The sequence below is a fragment of the Somniosus microcephalus genome, unplaced genomic scaffold (assembly GCF_052327205.1).
Source record: "Somniosus microcephalus isolate GS21.2 unplaced genomic scaffold, FLI_Smic_1.0 unresolved_chr2, whole genome shotgun sequence".
In the NCBI taxonomy this organism is placed as follows: Eukaryota; Metazoa; Chordata; class Chondrichthyes; order Squaliformes; family Somniosidae; genus Somniosus; species Somniosus microcephalus.
The window spans coordinates 27,939,178-27,958,032 of NW_028225180.1; positions in this window are offsets into that span (position 1 = coordinate 27,939,178).

Consider the following 18,855-nt stretch of genomic DNA (forward strand, 5'->3'; position numbering starts at 1 on the left):
TGTCCATTTGAGAGTGAGTCTTTTCCCTGTCCATCTGTGAGTGAGTCTGTTCCCGGTCTAGCTGAGAGTGAGTCTGTTCCCTGTCCATCTGTGAGTGAGTCTGTTCCCTGTCCATCTGTGAGTGAGTCTGTTCCCTGTCCATCTGAGAGTGAGTATGTTCCCTGTCCATCTGTGAGTGAGTCTGTTCTCTGTCCATCTGAGAGTTAGATTGTTCCCTGTCCATCTGTGAGCGCGTCTGTTCCGTGTCCATCTGTGAGTGTGTCTGTTCCCTGTTCATCTGAGAGTGAGTCTGTTCCCTATCCATTTGAGAGTGAATCTGTTCCCTGTCCATCTGCGAGCGAGTCTGTTCCGTGTCCATCTGTGAGTGAGTCAGTTCCATGTCCATCTGTGAGTGAGTCTGTTCCGAGTCCATCTGAGAGTGGGATTGATCCCTGTCCATTTGTGAGTGAGTCTGTTCCTTGTCCATCTGTGTGTGAGTGTGTTCCCTGTCCATCTGTGAGTGAGTCTGTCCCCAATCCATCTGTGAGTGAGTCTGTTCCCTGTCGCTCTGTGAGTGAGTCTGTTCCCTATTCATTTTAGAGTGAGTCTGTTCCCTGTCCATCTGAGAGTGAATCTGTTCCCTGTCCATCTGAGAGTGAGTCTGTTCCCTGTCCATCTGTGAGCGAGTCTGTTCCGTGTCCATCTGTGAGTGAGTCTGTTCGAAATCCATCTGAGAGTTAGATTGTACCCTGTCCATCTGTGAGTGGGTCTGTTCCCTCTCCATCAGTGAGTGAATCTGTTCCATGTCCTGCTGAGTGTGAGTCTGTACCCTGTCAATCTGAGAGTGAGACTGTTCCCTGTCCATCTGAGAGTGAGTCAGTTCCCTGTCCATCTGTGAGTGAGTCTGTTTCCTGTCCATCTGTGAGTGAGTCTGTTCCCTGTCCAGCTGAGGGTGAGTCTGTTCCCTGTCCAGCAGTGAGTGAGTCTGTTCCCTGTCCAGTCGGGATTGAGTCTGTTCCCTGTCCAGCTGAGAGTGAGTTTGTTCCCTGTCCAGCTGAGAGTTAGTTTGTTCCCTGTCCAGCTGAGAGTGAGCCTGTTCCCTGTCCAGGTGTGAGTTAGACTGTTCCCTGTCCATCTGAGAGTGAATCTGTTCCCTGTCCATCTGTGAGCGAGTCTGTTCCGTGTCCATCTGTGAGTGAGTCAGTTCGATATCCATCTGAGAGTTAGATTGTACCCTGTCCATCTGTGAGTGTGTCTGTTCCCTGTCCATCTGTGAGTGAGTCTGTTCCCTGTCCATCTGTGAGTGAGTCTGTTCCCTGTCCATTTGAGAGTGAATCTGTTCCCTGTCCATCTGTGAGCGAGTCTGTTCCGTGTCCATCTGTGAGTGAGTCAGTTCGATATCCATCTGAGAGTTAGATTGTACCCTGCCCATCAGTGAGTGAGTCTGTTCCCTGTCCATCTGTGAGTGGGTCTGTTCCCTGTCCATCTGTGAGTGAGTCTGTTCCCAGTCCATCTGTGAGCGAGTCTGTTCCCTGTACATCTGTGAGAGAGTCTGTTCCCGGTCTAGCTGAGAGTGAGTCTGTTCCCTGTCGAGCTTAGAGTGAGTCTGTTCCCTGTCCAGCTGAGAGTGAGTCTGTTCCCTGTCTAGTTGAGAGTGAGTCTGTTCCGTGTCCATCTGAGAGTGAGACTGTTCCCTGTCCATCAGAGAGTGAGTCTGTCCCCTGTCCCTCTGTGTCTGAGTCTGTTCCCAGTCCATCTGTGAGTGAGTCTGTTCCCTGTCCCTCTATGACTGAGTCTGTTCCCTGTCCAGCTGAGAGTGAGTCTGTTCCCAGTCCTGGTGTGAGTGGGCCGGTTCCCTGTCCAGCTGAGAGTGAGTTTGCTCCCTGTCCAGCTGAGAGTGAGTCTGTTCCCTGTCCAACTGAGAGTGAGTCTGTTCCCTGTCCATCTGTGAGTGGGTCTGTTCCCTGTCCAGCTGAGAGTGAGTCTGTTCCCTGTCCATTTGCGAGTGAATCTGTTCCCTGTCCATCTGTGAGTGAGTCCGTTCCCTGTCCATCCGTGAGTGAGTCTGTTCCCTGTCCATCATTGAGTGGGTCTGTTCCTTGTCCAGCTGAGAGTGAGTCTGTTCCCTGTCCAGCTGAGAATGATTCTGTTTCCTGTCCATCAGTGAGTGAGTCTGTTCCCTGTCCATCTGAGACTGTCTGTTCCCAGTCCATCTGTGAGCCAGTCTGTTCCCTGTACATCTGTGAGTGAGTCTGTTCCCTGTCCAGCTGAGAGTGAGTCTGTTCCCTGTCTAGTTGAGAGTGTGTCTGTTCCCTGTCCATCTGTGAGTGAGTCTGTTCCCTGGCCATCTGTGAATGAGTCTGCTCCCTGTCCAGCTGAGAGTGAGTCTGTTCCCTGTCCATCTGTGAGTGAGTCTGTTTCCTGTCCATCAATGAGTGAGTCTATTTTCTGTCCATCTGAGAGCTAGATTGTTCCCTGTCCATTTGAGAGTGAGTCTTTTCCCTGTCCATCTGTGAGTGAGTCTGTTCCCGGTCTAGCTGAGAGTGAGTCTGTTCCCTGTCCATCTGTGAGTGAGTCTGTTCCCTGTCCATCTGTGAGTGAGTCTGTTCCCTGTCCATCTGAGAGTGAGTATGTTCCCTGTCCATCTGTGAGTGAGTCTGTTCTCTGTCCATCTGAGAGTTAGATTGTTCCCTGTCCATCTGAGAGTGAGTCAGTTCCATGTCCATCTGTGAGTGAGTCTGTTCCCTGTCCATTTGAGAGTGAATCTGTACCCTGTCCATCTGTGAGCGCGTCTGTTCCGTGTCCATCTGTGAGTGTGTCTGTTCCCTGTTCATCTGAGAGTGAGTCTGTTCCCTATCCATTTGAGAGTGAATCTGTTCCCTGTCCATCTGCGAGCGAGTCTGTTCCGTGTCCATCTGTGAGTGAGTCAGTTCCATGTCCATCTGTGAGTGAGTCTGTTCCGAGTCCATCTGAGAGTGGGATTGATCCCTGTCCATTTGTGAGTGTGTCTGTTCCTTGTCCATCTGTGTGTGAGTGTGTTCCCTGTCCATCTGTGAGTGAGTCTGTCCCCAATCCATCTGTGAGTGAGTCTGTTCCCTGTCGCTCTGTGAGTGAGTCTGTTCCCTGTCCATCTGAGAGTGAGTCTGTTCCCTGTCCATCTGTGAGTGAGTCTGTTCCCTGTCCATCTGAGAGTGAGATTCTTCCATGTCCATCTGAGAGTGACATTGTTCCCTATTCATTTTAGAGTGAGTCTGTTCCCTGTCCATTTGAGAGTGAATGTGTTCCCTGTCCATCTGTGAGCGAGTCTGTTCCGTGTCCATCTGTGAGTGAGTCAGTTCGATATCCATCTGAGAGTTAGATTGTACGCTGTCCATCAGTGAGTGAGTCTGTTCCCTGTCCATCTGTGAGTGGGTCTGTTCCCTGTCCATCTGTGAGTGAGTCTGTTCCCAGTCCATCTGTGAGCGAGTCTGTTCCCTGTACATCTGTGAGAGAGTCTGTTCCCGGTCTAGCTGAGAGTGAGTCTGTTCCCTGTCGAGCTTAGAGTGAGTCTGTTCCCTGTCCAGCTGAGAGTGAGTCTGTTCCCTGTCTAGTTGAGAGTGAGTCTGTTCCGTGTCCATCTGAGAGTGAGACTGTTCCCTGTCCATCAGAGAGTGAGTCTGTCCCCTGTCCCTCTGTGACTGAGTCTGTTCCCAGTCCATCTGTGAGTGAGTCTGTTCCCTGTCCCTCTGTGACTGAGTCTGTTCCCTGTCCAGCTGAGAGTGAGTCTGTTCCCAGTCCTGGTGTGAGTGGGCCGGTTCCCTGGCCAGCTGAGAGTGAGTTTGTTCCCTGTCCAGCTGAGAGTGAGTCTGTTCCCTGTCCAACTGAGAGTGAGACTGTTCCCTGTCCATCTGTGAGTGGGTCTGTTCCCTGTCCAGCTGAGAGTGAGTCTGTTCCCTGTCCATTTGAGAGTGAATCTGTTCCTTGTCCATCTGTGAGTGAGTCCATTCCCTGTCCATCCGTGAGTGAGTCTGTTCCCTGTCCATCTGTGAGTGGGTCTGTTCCTTGTCCAGCTGAGAGTGAGTCTGTTCCCTGTCCAGCTGAGAATGATTCTGTTTCCTGTCCATCAGTGAGTGAGTCTGTTCCCTGTCCATCTGAGACTGTCTGTTCCCAGCCCATCTGTGAGCCAGTCTGTTCCCTGTACAGCTGTGAGTGAGTCTGTTCCCTGTCCAGCTGAGAGTGAGTGTGTTCCCTATCTAGTTGAGAGTGTGTCTGTTCCCTGTCCATCTGTGAGTGAGTCTGTTCCCTGGCCATCTGTGAATGAGTCTGCTCCCTGTCCAGCTGAGAGTGAGTCTGTTCCCTGTCCATCTGTGAGTGAGTCTGTTTCCTGTCCATCAATGAGTGAGTCTATTTTCTGTCTGTGGTAAACCACTGTATTGTATATTGCCACCTCTGGGTGGCGCTGTGTATGGAGGCATGCCTCAGCTGACTCCACCCACCACTGTGTGGGTTTCGTTCAGACTTGTTCAGTCACTCACGAAGAAGCATGGTCTCTTCTTAGCTAATAAAAGCCTTATTCATCTCTTCTTTCGACTCATCATCTCTTCTTCGACTCATCACCTTTTATGAAGTAATTGATAAGCGTATCAATTTTATTAGCTAAAAGTTAAATGGCGACACCTGAGGAGCAACAACAGCAACGGATACAGCAGACATTGCTGAGAGCCCTCAGACCACCACGCCTGGACCTCGACCCTCAAGATGTGGGTGCATCAGCCAAGTTTGAACACTGGCTGAGCTGCTTTGAATCCTTCCTCGCAATCTCACAGGTTACAGAGGAGGATCACAAACTGAAAATTTTGACCGCCCAGGTGAGCCATCAAGTATATATGCTAATCCGGGACTCTAATACGTACGTGGCGGCCCTCGAGCTACTAAAAGGGCAATATACGCGCCCAGTGAACACAATTTACGCCCGACACCTCTTGGGATCCCGCAGGCAGCAACCGGGAGAATCGGTAGGGGCATTTGCACGGGCGCTACTGGCACTCTGCAGAGACTGCGATTGTAAAGCGGTAACGGCTGTGGAGCACGCGCAGGGACTCGCCTGTGATGCCTTCGTCAGGGGCCTCCAGTCAGACCACACCCGGCAGAGACTGCTAGAAAGCAAGGAACCCGACCTGAAGATGGCCATTGCCCTTTCGCTCTCGTTAGAGGAGGCCCACCGAAACCTCGAGGCATACCCCCGTAACGGCGCCGAGACATGGCAATCGAAACCGTGGGACACGGGACCGCCGCCCCCGGCACCAACCGCTGCAGCGACCCAACCGAGACAGCAGCCTCCGGTAAGAACTGCTTCGATGCCCAGTAACCAGGCCCAAAAATGCTATTTCTGTGGCCAGTTAAAACATCCCAGAGCGCACTGCCCAGCTAAGACAGCTACCTGCTCGGGCTGCGGGAAGAAAGGCCATTACGCGAACGCCTGCAAGGGGAAGCCAGCCAGCAGCGCAGCGTGCGGGCCGTGGGAGCAGCCATCTTATCCGCCATTTTGTGTACCCCCGGCCGCATGGCATCCGCCGCCATCGTATCCAACGCACTCAACCGCCATTTCGTCACCGGAACCGACCACCGTCTCGGCGGATGACTATAGTGACTCACTAAGCCACATACTGGCCTCCGTGACGCTGGATCAAGGCCACCCTCACCATCTATCCAGCTCCATGATGGATATCGCGGTAAACGGCCGCGCCACCAGTTGCCTGATCGACAGCGGGAGCACAGAGAGTTTCGTCCACCCCGACACGGTACGTAGCCACTCCCTCACGATTCTGCCAACGCACCATCGCATTTCTATGGCGTCCAAGTCCCAGTCAATGGACATCAGCGGCTACTGTGTGGTGACCCTGTCAGTAGGGGGCACTGAATATCAAAAATTTAAACTGCTAGTCCTGCCCCGTCTTTGCGCTGCCGTCCTGCTAGGGTTGGATTTTCAGTGCCACCTTAAGAGTGTCACACGAGCATACGGTGGACCCCTCCCCCCACTCACAGTCTGCAACCAACAACTTTTAAATCGCCCGCTGCAAACCACCTGCAGCCTTTCCACATTAAAAGTCCCCCTTACCACCATTATCCCCCTTACCACTGTTATCCCCCACCACCCCTCCCAACCCAACCCCTGCAGACGGCATGCCAAAGCCCCAGGAATCTTCGCCAACCACCCAGACACCAGACCCGACGTCGGATGCTGCAACACCACCGCCGCCACCACGACGATCAGGACGTCAGACAAGGCCTCCTGATAGACTTAACTTGTAGTACCCTTCACCCCGCCGGACTTCACATTAAACAAGGGGTGAATGTGGTAAACCACTGTATTGTATATTGCCACCTCTGGGTGGCGCTGTGTATGGAGGCATGCCTCAGCTGACTCCACCCACCACTGTGTGGGTTTCGTTCAGACTTGTTCAGTCACTCACGAAGAAGCATGGTCTCTTCTTAGCTAATAAAAGCCTTATTCATCTCTTCTTTCGACTCATCATCTCTTCTTCGACTCATCACCTTTTATGAAGTAATTGATAAGCGTATCACTGTCCATCTGAGAGCTAGATTGTTCCCTGTCCATTTGAGAGTGAGTCTTTTCCCTGTCCATCTGTGAGTGAGTCTGTTCCCGGTCTAGCTGAGAGTGAGTCTGTTCCCTGTCCATCTGTGAGTGAGTCTGTTCCCTGTCCATCTGTGAGTGAGTCTGTTCCCTGTCCATCTGAGAGTGAGTATGTTCCCTGTCCATCTGTGAGTGAGTCTGTTCTCTGTCCATCTGAGAGTTAGATTGTTCCCTGTCCATCTGTGAGTGCGTCTGTTCCGTGTCCATCTGTGAGTGTGTCTGTTCCCTGTTCATCTGAGAGTGAGTCTGTTCCCTGTCCATTTGAGAGTGAATCTGTTCCCTGTCCATCTGCGAGCGAGTCTGTTCCGTGTCCATCTGTGAGTGAGTCAGTTCCTTGTCCATCTGTGAGTGAGTCTGTTCCGAGTCCATCTGAGAGTGGGATTGATCCCTGTACATCTGTGAGTGAGTCTGTCCCCAGTCCATCTGTGAGTGAGTCTGTTCCCTGTCGCTCTGTGAGTGAGTCTGTTCCCTGTCCATCTGAGAGTGAGTCTGTTCCCTGTCCATCTGTGAGTGAGTCTGTTCCCTGTCCATCTGAGAGTGAGATTCTTCCATGTCCATCTGAGAGTGACATTGTTCCCTATTCATTTTAGAGTGAGTCTGTTCCCTGTCCATCTGAGAGTGAATCTGTTCCCTGTCCATCTGAGAGTGAGTCTGTCCCCTGACTATCTGTGAGTGGGTCTGTTCCCTGTCCATCTGTGAGTGAGTCTGTTCCCTGTCCATTTGAGAGTGAATCTGTTCACTGTCCATCTGTGAGCGAGTCTGTTCCGTGTCCATCTGTGAGTGAGTCTGTTCGAAATCCATCTGAGAGTTAGATTGTACCCTGTCCATCTGTGAGTGGGTCTGTTCCCTGTCCATTTGAAAGTCAGTCTGTTCCCTGTCCATCAGTGAGTGAATCTTTTCCCTGTCCTGCTGAGTGTGAGTCTGTACCCTGTCAATCTGAGAGTGAGACTGTTCCCTGTCCATCTGAGAGTGAGTCTGTTCCCTGTCCATCTGTGAGTGAGTCTGTTTCCTGTCCATCAGTGAGTGAGTCTGTTCCCTGTCCAGCTGAGGGTGAGTCTGTTCCCTGTCCAGCAGTGAGTGAGTCTGTTCCCTGTCCAGTCGGGATTGAGTCTGTTCCCTGTCCAGCTGAGAGTGAGTTTGTTCCCTGTCCAGCTGAGAGTGAGCCTGTTCCCTGTCCAGGTGTGAGTTAGACTGTTCCCTGTCCATCTGAGAGTGAATCTGTTCCCTGTCCATCTGTGAGCGAGTCTGTTCCGTGTCCATCTGTGAGTGAGTCAGTTCGATATCCATCTGAGAGTTAGATTGTACCCTGTCCATCTGTGAGTGTGTCTGTTCCCTGTCCATCTGTGAGTGAGTCTGTTCCCTGTCCGTCTGTGAGTGAGTCTGTTCCCTGTCCATTTGAGAGTGAATCTGTTCCCTGTCCATCTGTGAGCGAGTCTGTTCCGTGTCCATCTGTGAGTGAGTCAGTTCGATATCCATCTGAGAGTTAGATTGTACCCTGTCCATCAGTGAGTGAGTCTGTTCCCTGTCCCTCTGTGAGTGGGTCTGTTCCCTGTACATCTGTGAGAGAGTCTGTTCCCGGTCTAGCTGAGAGTGAGTTTGTTCCCTGTCGAGCTTAGAGTGAGTCTGTTCCCTGTCCTGCTGAGAGTGAGTCTGTTCCCTGTCTAGTTGAGAGTGAGTCTGTTCCGTGTACATCTGAGAGTGAGACTGTTCCCTGTCCATCAGAGAGTGAGTCTGTCCCCTGTCCCTCTGTGACTGAGTCTGTTCCCAGTCCATCTGTGAGTGAGTCTGTTCCCTGTCCCTCTGTGACTGAGTCTGTTCCCTGTCCAGCTGAGAGTGAGTCTGTTCCCAGTCCTGGTGTGAGTGGGCCGGTTCCCTGTCCAGCTGAGAGTGAGTTTGTTCCCTGTCCAGCTGAGAGTGAGTCTGTTCCCTGTCCAACTGAGAGTGAGTCTGTTCCCTGTCCATCTGTGAGTGGGTCTGTTCCCTGTCCAGCTGAGAGTGAGTCTGTTCCCTGTCCATTTGAGAGTGAATCTGTTCCCTGTCCATCAGGGAGTGAGTCTGTTCCCTGTCCATCTGTGAGTGGGTCTGTTCCCTGTCCAGCTGAGAGTGAGTCTGTTCCCAGTCCATCTGAGAGTGAGTCTGTTCCCAGTCCATCTGTCAGTGAGTCTGTTCCCTGTCCATCTGTGAGTGAGTCTGTTCCCTGTACATCTGAGAGTGATTCTGTTCCCTGTCCATCTGTGAGTGAGTCTGTTCCCTGTCCATTTGAGAGTGAGTCTGTTCCCTGTCCATCTGTGAGTGAGTCTGTTCCCAGTCCTGGTGTGAGTGAGTCTGTTCCCTGTCCAGCTGAGGGTGAGTCTGTTCCCTGTCCAGCGGTGAGTGAGTCTGTTCCCTGTCCAGTCATGATTGAGTCTGTTCCCTGTCCAGCTGAGAGTGAGTTTGTTCCCTGTCCAGCTGAGAGTGAGTTTGTTTCCTGTCCATCTGAGAGTGAGTTTGTTCCCTGTCCATTTGAGAGTGAATCTGTTCCCTGTCCATCTGTGAGCGAGTCTGTTCCGTGTTCATCTGTGAGTGAGTCTGTTCCCTGTCCATTTGAGAGTGAATCTGTTCCCTGTCCATCTGTGAGCGAGACTGTTCCCTGTCCATCTGTGAGTGAGTCTGTTCCCTGTCCATTTGAGAGTGAATCTGTTCCCTGTCCATCTGTGAGCGAGTCTGTTCCGTGTCCATCTGTGAGTGAGTCTGTTCGATATCCATCTGAGAGTTAGATTGTACCCTGTCCATCTGTGAGTGTGTCTGTTCCCTGTCCATCTGTGAGTGAGTCCATTCCCAGTCCATCTGTGAGTGAGTCTGTTCCCTGTCCATCTGAGACTGTCTGTTCCCAGCCCATCTGTGAGCCAGTCTGTTCCCTGTACAGCTGTGAGTGAGTCTGTTCCCTGTCCAGCTGAGAGTGAGTCTGTTCCCTATCTAGTTGAGAGTGTGTCTGTTCCCTGTCCATCTGTGAGTGAGTCTGTTCCCTGGCCATCTGTGAATGAGTCTGCTCCCTGTCCAGCTGAGAGTGAGTCTGTTCCCTGTCCATCTGTGAGTGAGTCTGTTTCCTGTCCATCAATGAGTGAGTCTATTTTCTGTCTGTGGTAAAATACTGTATTGTATATTGCCACCTCTGGGTGGCGCTGTGTATGGAGGCATGCCTCAGCTGACTCCACCCACCACTGTGTGGGTTTCGTTCAGACTTGTTCAGTCACTCACGAAGAAGCATGGTCTCTTCTTACCTAATAAAAGCCTTATTCATCTCTTCTTTCGACTCATCATCTCTTCTTCGACTCATCACCTTTTATGAAGTAATTGATAAGCGTATCAATTTTATTAGCTAAAAGTTAAATGGCGACACCTGAGGAGCAACAACAGCAACGGATACAGCAGACATTGCTGAGAGCCCTCAGACCACCACGCCTGGACCTCGACCCTCAAGATGTGGGTGCATCAGCCAAGTTTGAACACTGGCTGAGCTGCTTTGAATCCTTCCTCGCAATCTCACAGGTTACAGAGGAGGATCACAAACTGAAAATTTTGACCGCCCAGGTGAGCCATCAAGTATATATGCTAATCCGGGACTCTAATACGTACGTGGCGGCCCTCGAGCTACTAAAAGGGCAATATACGCGCCCAGTGAACACAATTTACGCCCGACACCTCTTGGGATCCCGCAGGCAGCAACCGGGAGAATCGGTAGGGGCATTTGCACGGGCGCTACTGGCACTCTGCAGAGACTGCGATTGTAAAGCGGTAACGGCTGTGGAGCATGCGCAGGGACTCGCCTGTGATGCCTTCGTCAGGGGCCTCCAGTCAGACCACACCCGGCAGAGACTGCTAGAAAGCAAGGAACCCGACCTGAAGATGGCCATTGCCCTTTCGCTCTCGTTAGAGGAGGCCCACCGAAACCTCGAGGCATACCCCCGTAACGGCGCCGAGACATGGCAATCGAAACCGTGGGACACGGGACCGCCGCCCCCGGCACCAACCGCTGCAGCGACCCAACCGAGACAGCAGCCTCCGGTAAGAACTGCTTCGATGCCCAGTAACCAGGCCCAAAAATGCTATTTCTGTGGCCAGTTAAAACATCCCAGAGCGCACTGCCCAGCTAAGACAGCTACCTGCTCGGGCTGCGGGAAGAAAGGCCATTACGCGAACGCCTGCAAGGGGAAGCCAGCCAGCAGCGCAGCGTGCGGGCCGTGGGAGCAGCCATCTTATCCGCCATTTTGTGTACCCCCGGCCGCATGGCATCCGCCGCCATCGTATCCAACGCACTCAACCGCCATTTCGTCACCGGAACCGACCACCGTCTCGGCGGATGACTATAGTGACTCACTAAGCCACATACTGGCCTCCGTGACGCTGGATCAAGGCCACCCTCACCATCTATCCAGCTCCATGATGGATATCGCGGTAAACGGCCGCGCCACCAGTTGCCTGATCGACAGCGGGAGCACAGAGAGTTTCGTCCACCCCGACACGGTACGTAGCCACTCCCTCACGATTCTGCCAACGCACCATCGCATTTCTATGGCGTCCAAGTCCCAGTCAATGGACATCAGCGGCTACTGTGTGGTGACCCTGTCAGTAGGGGGCACTGAATATCAAAAATTTAAACTGCTAGTCCTGCCCCGTCTTTGCGCTGCCGTCCTGCTAGGGTTGGATTTTCAGTGCCACCTTAAGAGTGTCACACGAGCATACGGTGGACCCCTCCCCCCACTCACAGTCTGCAACCAACAACTTTTAAATCGCCCGCTGCAAACCACCTGCAGCCTTTCCACATTAAAAGTCCCCCTTACCACCATTATCCCCCTTACCACTGTTATCCCCCACCACCCCTCCCAACCCAACCCCTGCAGACGGCATGCCAAAGCCCCAGGAATCGTCGCCAACCACCCAGACACCAGACCCGACGTCGGATGCTGCAACACCACCGCCGCCACCACGACGATCAGGACGTCAGACAAGGCCTCCTGATAGACTTAACTTGTAGTACCCTTCACCCCGCCGGACTTCACATTAAACAAGGGGTGAATGTGGTAAACCACTGTATTGTATATTGCCACCTCTGGGTGGCGCTGTGTATGGAGGCATGCCTCAGCTGACTCCACCCACCACTGTGTGGGATTCGTTCAGACTTGTTCAGTCACTCACGAAGAAGCATGGTCTCTTCTTAGCTAATAAAAGCCTTATTCATCTCTTCTTTCGACTCATCATCTCTTCTTCGACTCATCACCTTTTATGAAGTAATTGATAAGCGTATCACTGTCCATCTGAGAGCTAGATTGTTCCCTGTCCATTTGAGAGTGAGTCTTTTCCCTGTCCATCTGTGAGTGAGTCTGTTCCCGGTCTAGCTGAGAGTGAGTCTGTTCCCTGTCCATCTGTGAGTGAGTCTGTTCCCTGTCCATCTGTGAGTGAGTCTGTTCCCTGTCCATCTGAGAGTGAGTATGTTCCCTGTCCATCTGTGAGTGAGTCTGTTCTCTGTCCATCTGAGAGTTAGATTGTTCCCTGTCCATCTGTGAGCGCGTCTGTTCCGTGTCCATCTGTGAGTGTGTCTGTTCCCTGTTCATCTGAGAGTGAGTCTGTTCCCTGTCCATTTGAGAGTGAATCTGTTCCCTGTCCATCTGCGAGCGAGTCTGTTCCGTGTCCATCTGTGAGTGAGTCAGTTCCTTGTCCATCTGTGAGTGAGTCTGTTCCGAGTCCATCTGAGAGTGGGATTGATCCCTGTCCATTTGTGAGTGAGTCTGTTCCTTGTCCATCTGTGTGTGAGTGTGTTCCCTGTACATCTGTGAGTGAGTCTGTCCCCAGTCCATCTGTGAGTGAGTCTGTTCCCTGTCGCTCTGTGAGTGAGTCTGTTCCCTGTCCATCTGAGAGTGAGTCTGTTCCCTGTCCATCTGTGAGTGAGTCTGTTCCCTGTCCATCTGAGAGTGAGATTCTTCCATGTCCATCTGAGAGTGACATTGTTCCCTATTCATTTTAGAGTGAGTCTGTTCCCTGTCCATCTGAGAGTGAATCTGTTCCCTGTCCATCTGAGAGTGAGTCTGTTCCCTGACTATCTGTGAGTGGGTCTGTTCCCTGTCCATCTGTGAGTGAGTCTGTTCCCTGTCCATTTGAGAGTGAATCTGTTCACTGTCCATCTGTGAGCGAGTCTGTTCCGTGTCCATCTGTGAGTGAGTCTGTTCGAAATCCATCTGAGAGTTAGATTGTACCCTGTCCATCTGTGAGTAGGTCTGTTCCCTGTCCATTTGAAAGTCAGTCTGTTCCCTGTCCATCAGTGAGTGAATCTTTTCCCTGTCCTGCTGAGTGTGAGTCTGTACCCTGTCAATCTGAGAGTGAGACTGTTCCCTGTCCATCTGAGAGTGAGTCTGTTCCCTGTCCATCTGTGAGTGAGTCTGTTTCCTGTCCATCAGTGAGTGAGTCTGTTCCCTGTCCAGCTGAGGGTGAGTCTGTTCCCTGTCCAGCAGTGAGTGAGTCTGTTCCCTGTCCAGTCGGGATTGAGTCTGTTCCCTGTCCAGCTGAGAGTGAGTTTGTTCCCTGTCCAGCTGAGAGTGAGCCTGTTCCCTGTCCAGGTGTGAGTTAGACTGTTCCCTGTCCATCTGAGAGTGAATCTGTTCCCTGTCCATCTGTGAGCGAGTCTGTTCCGTGTCCATCTGTGAGTGAGTCAGTTCGATATCCATCTGAGAGTTAGATTGTACCCTGTCCATCTGTGAGTGTGTCTGTTCCCTGTCCATCTGTGAGTGAGTCTGTTCCCTGTCCGTCTGTGAGTGAGTCTGTTCCCTGTCCATTTGAGAGTGAATCTGTTCCCTGTCCATCTGTGAGCGAGTCTGTTCCGTGTCCATCTGTGAGTGAGTCAGTTCGATATCCATCTGAGAGTTAGATTGTACCCTGTCCATCAGTGAGTGAGTCTGTTCCCTGTCCCTCTGTGAGTGGGTCTGTTCCCTGTACATCTGTGAGAGAGTCTGTTCCCGGTCTAGCTGAGAGTGAGCTTGTTCCCTGTCGAGCTTAGAGTGAGTCTGTTCCCTGTCCTGCTGAGAGTGAGTCTGTTCCCTGTCTAGTTGAGAGTGAGCCTGTTCCGTGTACATCTGAGAGTGAGACTGTTCCCTGTCCATCAGAGAGTGAGTCTGTCCCCTGTCCCTCTGTGACTGAGTCTGTTCCCAGTCCATCTGTGAGTGAGTCTGTTCCCTGTCCCTCTGTGACTGAGTCTGTTCCCTGTCCAGCTGAGAGTGAGTCTGTTCCCAGTCCTGGTGTGAGTGGGCCGGTTCCCTATCCAGCTGAGAGTGAGTTTGTTCCCTGTCCAGCTGAGAGTGAGTCTGTTCCCTGTCCAACTGAGAGTGAGTCTGTTCCCTGTCCATCTGTGAGTGGGTCTGTTCCCTGTCCAGCTGAGAGTGAGTCTGTTCCCTGTCCATTTGAGAGTGAATCTGTTCCCTGTCCATCAGGGAGTGAGTCTGTTCCCTGTCCATCTGTGAGTGGGTCTGTTCCCTGTCCAGCTGAGAGTGAGTCTGTTCCCAGTCCATCTGAGAGTGAGTCTGTTCCCAGTCCATCTGTCAGTGAGTCTGTTCCCTGTCCATCTGTGAGTGAGTCTGTTCCCTGTACATCTGTGAGTGAGTCTGTTCCCTGTCCAGCTGAGAGTGAGTCTGTTCCCAGTCCTGGTGTGAGTGGGCCGGTTCCCTGTCCAGCTGAGAGTGATTCTGTTCCCTGTCCATCTGTGAGTGAGTCTGTTCCCTGTCCATTTGAGAGTGAGTCTGTTCCCTGTCCATCTGTGAGTGAGTCTGTTCCCAGTCCTGGTGTGAGTGAGTCTGTTCCCTGTCCAGCTGAGGGTGAGTCTGTTCCCTGTCCAGCGGTGAGTGAGTCTGTTCCCTGTCCAGTCATGATTGAGTCTGTTCCCTGTCCAGCTGAGAGTGAGTTTGTTCCCTGTCCAGCTGAGAGTGAGTTTGTTTCCTGTCCATCTGAGAGTGAGTTTGTTCCCTGTCCATTTGAGAGTGAATCTGTTCCCTGTCCATCTGTGAGCGAGTCTGTTCCGTGTTCATCTGTGAGTGAGTCTGTTCCCTGTCCATTTGAGAGTGAATCTGTTCCCTGTCCATCTGTGAGCGAGACTGTTCCCTGTCCATCTGTGAGTGAGTCTGTTCCCTGTCCATTTGAGAGTGAATCTGTTCCCTGTCCATCTGTGAGCGAGTCTGTTCCCTGTCCATCTGTGAGTGAGTCCATTCCCAGTCCATCTGTGAGTGAGTCTGTTCCCTGTCCATCTGTGAGTGAGTCTGTTTCCTGTCCATCTGTGAGTGAGTCTGTTCCCTGTCCAGCTGAGAGTGAGTTTGTTCCCTGTCCATCTGAGAGTGAGTCTGTTCCCTGTCCATCTGTGAGTGAGTCTGTTCCCTGTCCACCTGTGAGTGAGTCTGCTTCCTGTCCATCTGTGAGTGAGTCTGTTCCCTGGCCATCTGTGAATGAGTCTGTTCCCTGTCCATCTGTGAGTGAGTCTGTTCCCTGTCCACCTGTGAGTGAGTCTGTTCCCTGTCGAGCTTAGAGTGAGTCTGTTCCCTGTCCATTTGAGAGTGAATCTGTTCCCTGTCCATCTGTGAGCGAGTCTGTTCCCTGTCCATCAGTGAGTGAGTCTGTTCCCTGTCCAGCTGAGGGTGAGTCTGTTCCCTGTCCAGCAGTGAGTGAGTCTGTTCCCTGTCCAGTCGGGATTGAGTCTGTTCCCTGTCCAGCTGAGAGTGAGTTTGTTCCCTGTCCAGCTGAGAGTGAGCCTGTTCCCTGTCCAGGTGTGAGTTAGACTGTTCCCTGTCCATCTGAGAGTGAATCTGTTCCCTGTCCATCTGTGAGTGAGTCTGTTCCGTGTCCATCTGTGAGTGAGTCAGTTCGATATCCATCTGAGAGTTAGATTGTACCCTGTCCATCTGTGAGTGTGTCTGTTCCCTGTCCATCTGTGAGTGAGTCTGTTCCCTGTCCGTCTGTGAGTGAGTCTGTTCCCTGTCCATTTGAGAGTGAATCTGTTCCCTGTCCATCTGTGAGCGAGTCTGTTCCGTGTCCATCTGTGAGTGAGTCAGTTCGATATCCATCTGAGAGTTAGATTGTACCCTGTCCATCAGTGAGTGAGTCTGTTCCCTGTCCCTCTGTGAGTGGGTCTGTTCCCTGTACATCTGTGAGAGAGTCTGTTCCCGGTCTAGCTGAGAGTGAGTTTGTTCCCTGTCGAGCTTAGAGTGAGTCTGTTCCCTGTCCTGCTGAGAGTGAGTCTGTTCCCTGTCTAGTTGAGAGTGAGTCTGTTCCGTGTACATCTGAGAGTGAGACTGTTCCCTGTCCATCAGAGAGTGAGTCTGTCCCCTGTCCCTCTGTGACTGAGTCTGTTCCCAGTCCATCTGTGAGTGAGTCTGTTCCCTGTCCCTCTGTGACTGAGTCTGTTCCCTGTCCAGCTGAGAGTGAGTCTGTTCCCAGTCCTGGTGTGAGTGGGCCGGTTCCCTGTCCAGCTGAGAGTGAGTTTGTTCCCTGTCCAGCTGAGAGTGAGTCTGTTCCCTGTCCAAATGAGAGTGAGTCTGTTCCCTGTCCATCTGTGAGTGGGTCTGTTCCCTGTCCAGCTGAGAGTGAGTCTGTTCCCAGTCCATCTGTCAGTGAGTCTGTTCCCTGTCCATCTGTGAGTGAGTCTGTTCCCTGTACATCTGCGAGTGAGTCTGTTCCCTGTCCAGCTGAGAGTGAGTCTGTTCCCAGTCCTGGCGTGAATGGGCCGGTTCCCTGTTCAGCTGAGAGTGATTCTGTTCCCTGTCCATCTGTGAGTGAGTCTGTTCCCTGTCCAGTCGGGATTGAATCTGTTCCCTGTCCAGCTGAGAGTGAGTTTGTTCCCTGTCCAGCTGAGAGTGAGTCTGTACCCTGTCAATCTGAGAGTGAGACTGTTCCCTGTCCATCTGAGAGTGAGTCTGTTCCCTGTCCATCTGTGAGTGAGTCTGTTTCCTGTCCATCAGTGAGTGAGTCTGTTCCCTATCCAGCTGAGGGTGAGTCTGTTCCCTGTCCAGCGGTGAGTGAGTCTGTTCCCTGTCCATGTGTGAGTTAGACTGTTCCCTGTCCATCTGAGGGTGAGTCTGTTCCCTGTCCAGCTGAGAGTGAGTCTGTTCCCTGTCCATCTGTGAGCGAGTCTGTTCCATGTCCATCTGTGAGTGAGTCTGTTTCCTGTCCAGCTGAGAGTGATTCTGTTCCCTGTGTATCTGTGAGTGAGTCTGTTTCCTGTCCATCTGTGAGTGGGTCTGTTCCCTGTCCAGCTGAGAGTGAGTCTGTTCCCAGTCCATCTGAGAGTGAGTCTGTTCCCAGTCCATCTGTGAGTGAGTCTGTTCCCAGTCCTGGTGTGAGTGAGTCTGTTCCCTGTCCAGCTGAGGGTGAGTCTGTTCCCTGTCCAGCGGTGAGTGAGTCTGTTCCCTGTCCAGTCATGATTGAGTCTGTTCCCTGTCCAGCTGAGAGTGAGTTTGTTCCCTGTCCAGCTGAGAGTGAGTTTGTTTCCTGTCCATCTGAGAGTGAGTTTGTTCCCTGTCCATTTGAGAGTGAATCTGTTCCCTGTCCATCTGTGAGCGAGTCTGTTCCGTGTCCATCTGTGAGTGAGTCTGTTCGATATCCATCTGAGAGTTAGATTGTACCTTGTCCATCTGTGAGTGTGTCTGTTCCCTGTCCATCTGTGAGTGAGTCCATTCCCAGTCCATCTGTGAGTGAGTCAGTTCCCTGTCCATCTGTGAGTGAGTCTGTTTCCTGTCCATCTGTGAGTGAGTCTGTTCCCTGTCCAGCTGAGAGTGAGTTTGTTCCCTGTCCATCTGAGAGTGAGTCTGTTCCCTGTCCATCTGTGAGTGAGTCTGTTCCCTGTCCACCTGTGAGTGAGTCTGCTTCCTGTCCATCTGTGAGTGAGTCTGTTCCCTGGCCATCTGTGAATGAGTCTGTTCCCTGTCCATCTGTGAATGAGTCTGTTCACTGTCCATCTGAGAGTGTCTGCTCCCAGTCCATTTGTGAGCGAGTCTGTTCCCTGTCCAGCCGTGAGCGAGTCTGTTTCCTGTCCAGCCGTGAGTGAGTCTGTTCCCTGTCCAGCCGTGAACGAGACTGTTCCGAGTCCAGCTGAGAGTGGGATTGATCCGTGTCCATCTGTGAGTGAGTCTGTTCCCAGTCCATCTGTGAGTGAGTCTGTACACAGTCCATCTGTGAGTGAGTCTGTTCCCTGTCCATTTGAGAGTGAATCTGTTCCCTGTCCATCTGTGAGCGAGTCTGTTCCGTGTCCATCTGAGAGTGAGACTGTTCCCTGTCCATCAGAGAGTGAGTCTGTCCCCAGTCCATCTGTGAGTGAGCCTGTTCCCTGTCCCTCTGTGACTGAGTCTGTTCGCTGTCCATCTGAGAGGGAGATTGCACCATGTCCATCTGAGAGTGAGTCATTTCCCTTTCCTTCTGTTAGTGAGCCTGTTCCCTGAGCATTTGTGAGTGAGTCTGTTCCCTGTCCAGCTGAGAGTGAATCTGTTCCCTGTCCATCTGTGAGTGAGTCTGTTCGATAATCATTTGAGAGTTAGATTGTACCCTGTCCATCAGTGAGTGAGTCTGTTCCCTGTCCAGCTGAGAGTGGGTCTGTTCCCTGTCCATCTGTGAGCGAGTCTGTTCCGTGTCCATCTGAGAGTGAATCTGTCTCCAGTCCATCTGAGAGTGAGACTGTTCCCTGTCCATCAGAGAGTGAATCTGTCTCCAGTCCATCTGTGAGTGAGTCTGTTCCATGTCCCTCTGTGAATGAGTCTGTTCGCTGTCCATCTGAGAGGGAGATTGCACCATGTCCATCTGAGAGTGAGTCATTTCCCTTTCCTTCTGTGAGTGAGCCTGTTCCCTGAGCATTTGTGAGTGAGTCTGTTCCCTGTCATGATGTGAGTGAGTTTGTTACCTGTCCAGCTGAGAGTGAGTCTGTTCCCAGTCCTGGCGTGAATGGGCCGGTTCCCTGTTCAGCTGAGAGTGATTCTGTTCCCTGTCCATCTGTGAGTGAGTCTGTTCCCTGTCCAGTCGGGATTGAGTCTGTTCGCTGTCCAGCTGAGAGTGAGTTTGTTCCCTGTCCAGCTGAGAGTGAGTTTGTTCCCTGTCCAGCTGAGAGTGAGTCTGTACCCTGTCAATCTGAGAGTGAGACTGTTCCCTGTCCATCTGAGAGTGAGTCTGTTCCCTGTCCATCTGTGAGTGAGTCTGTTTCCTGTCCATCAGTGAGTGAGTCTGTTCCCTATCCAGCTGAGGGTGAG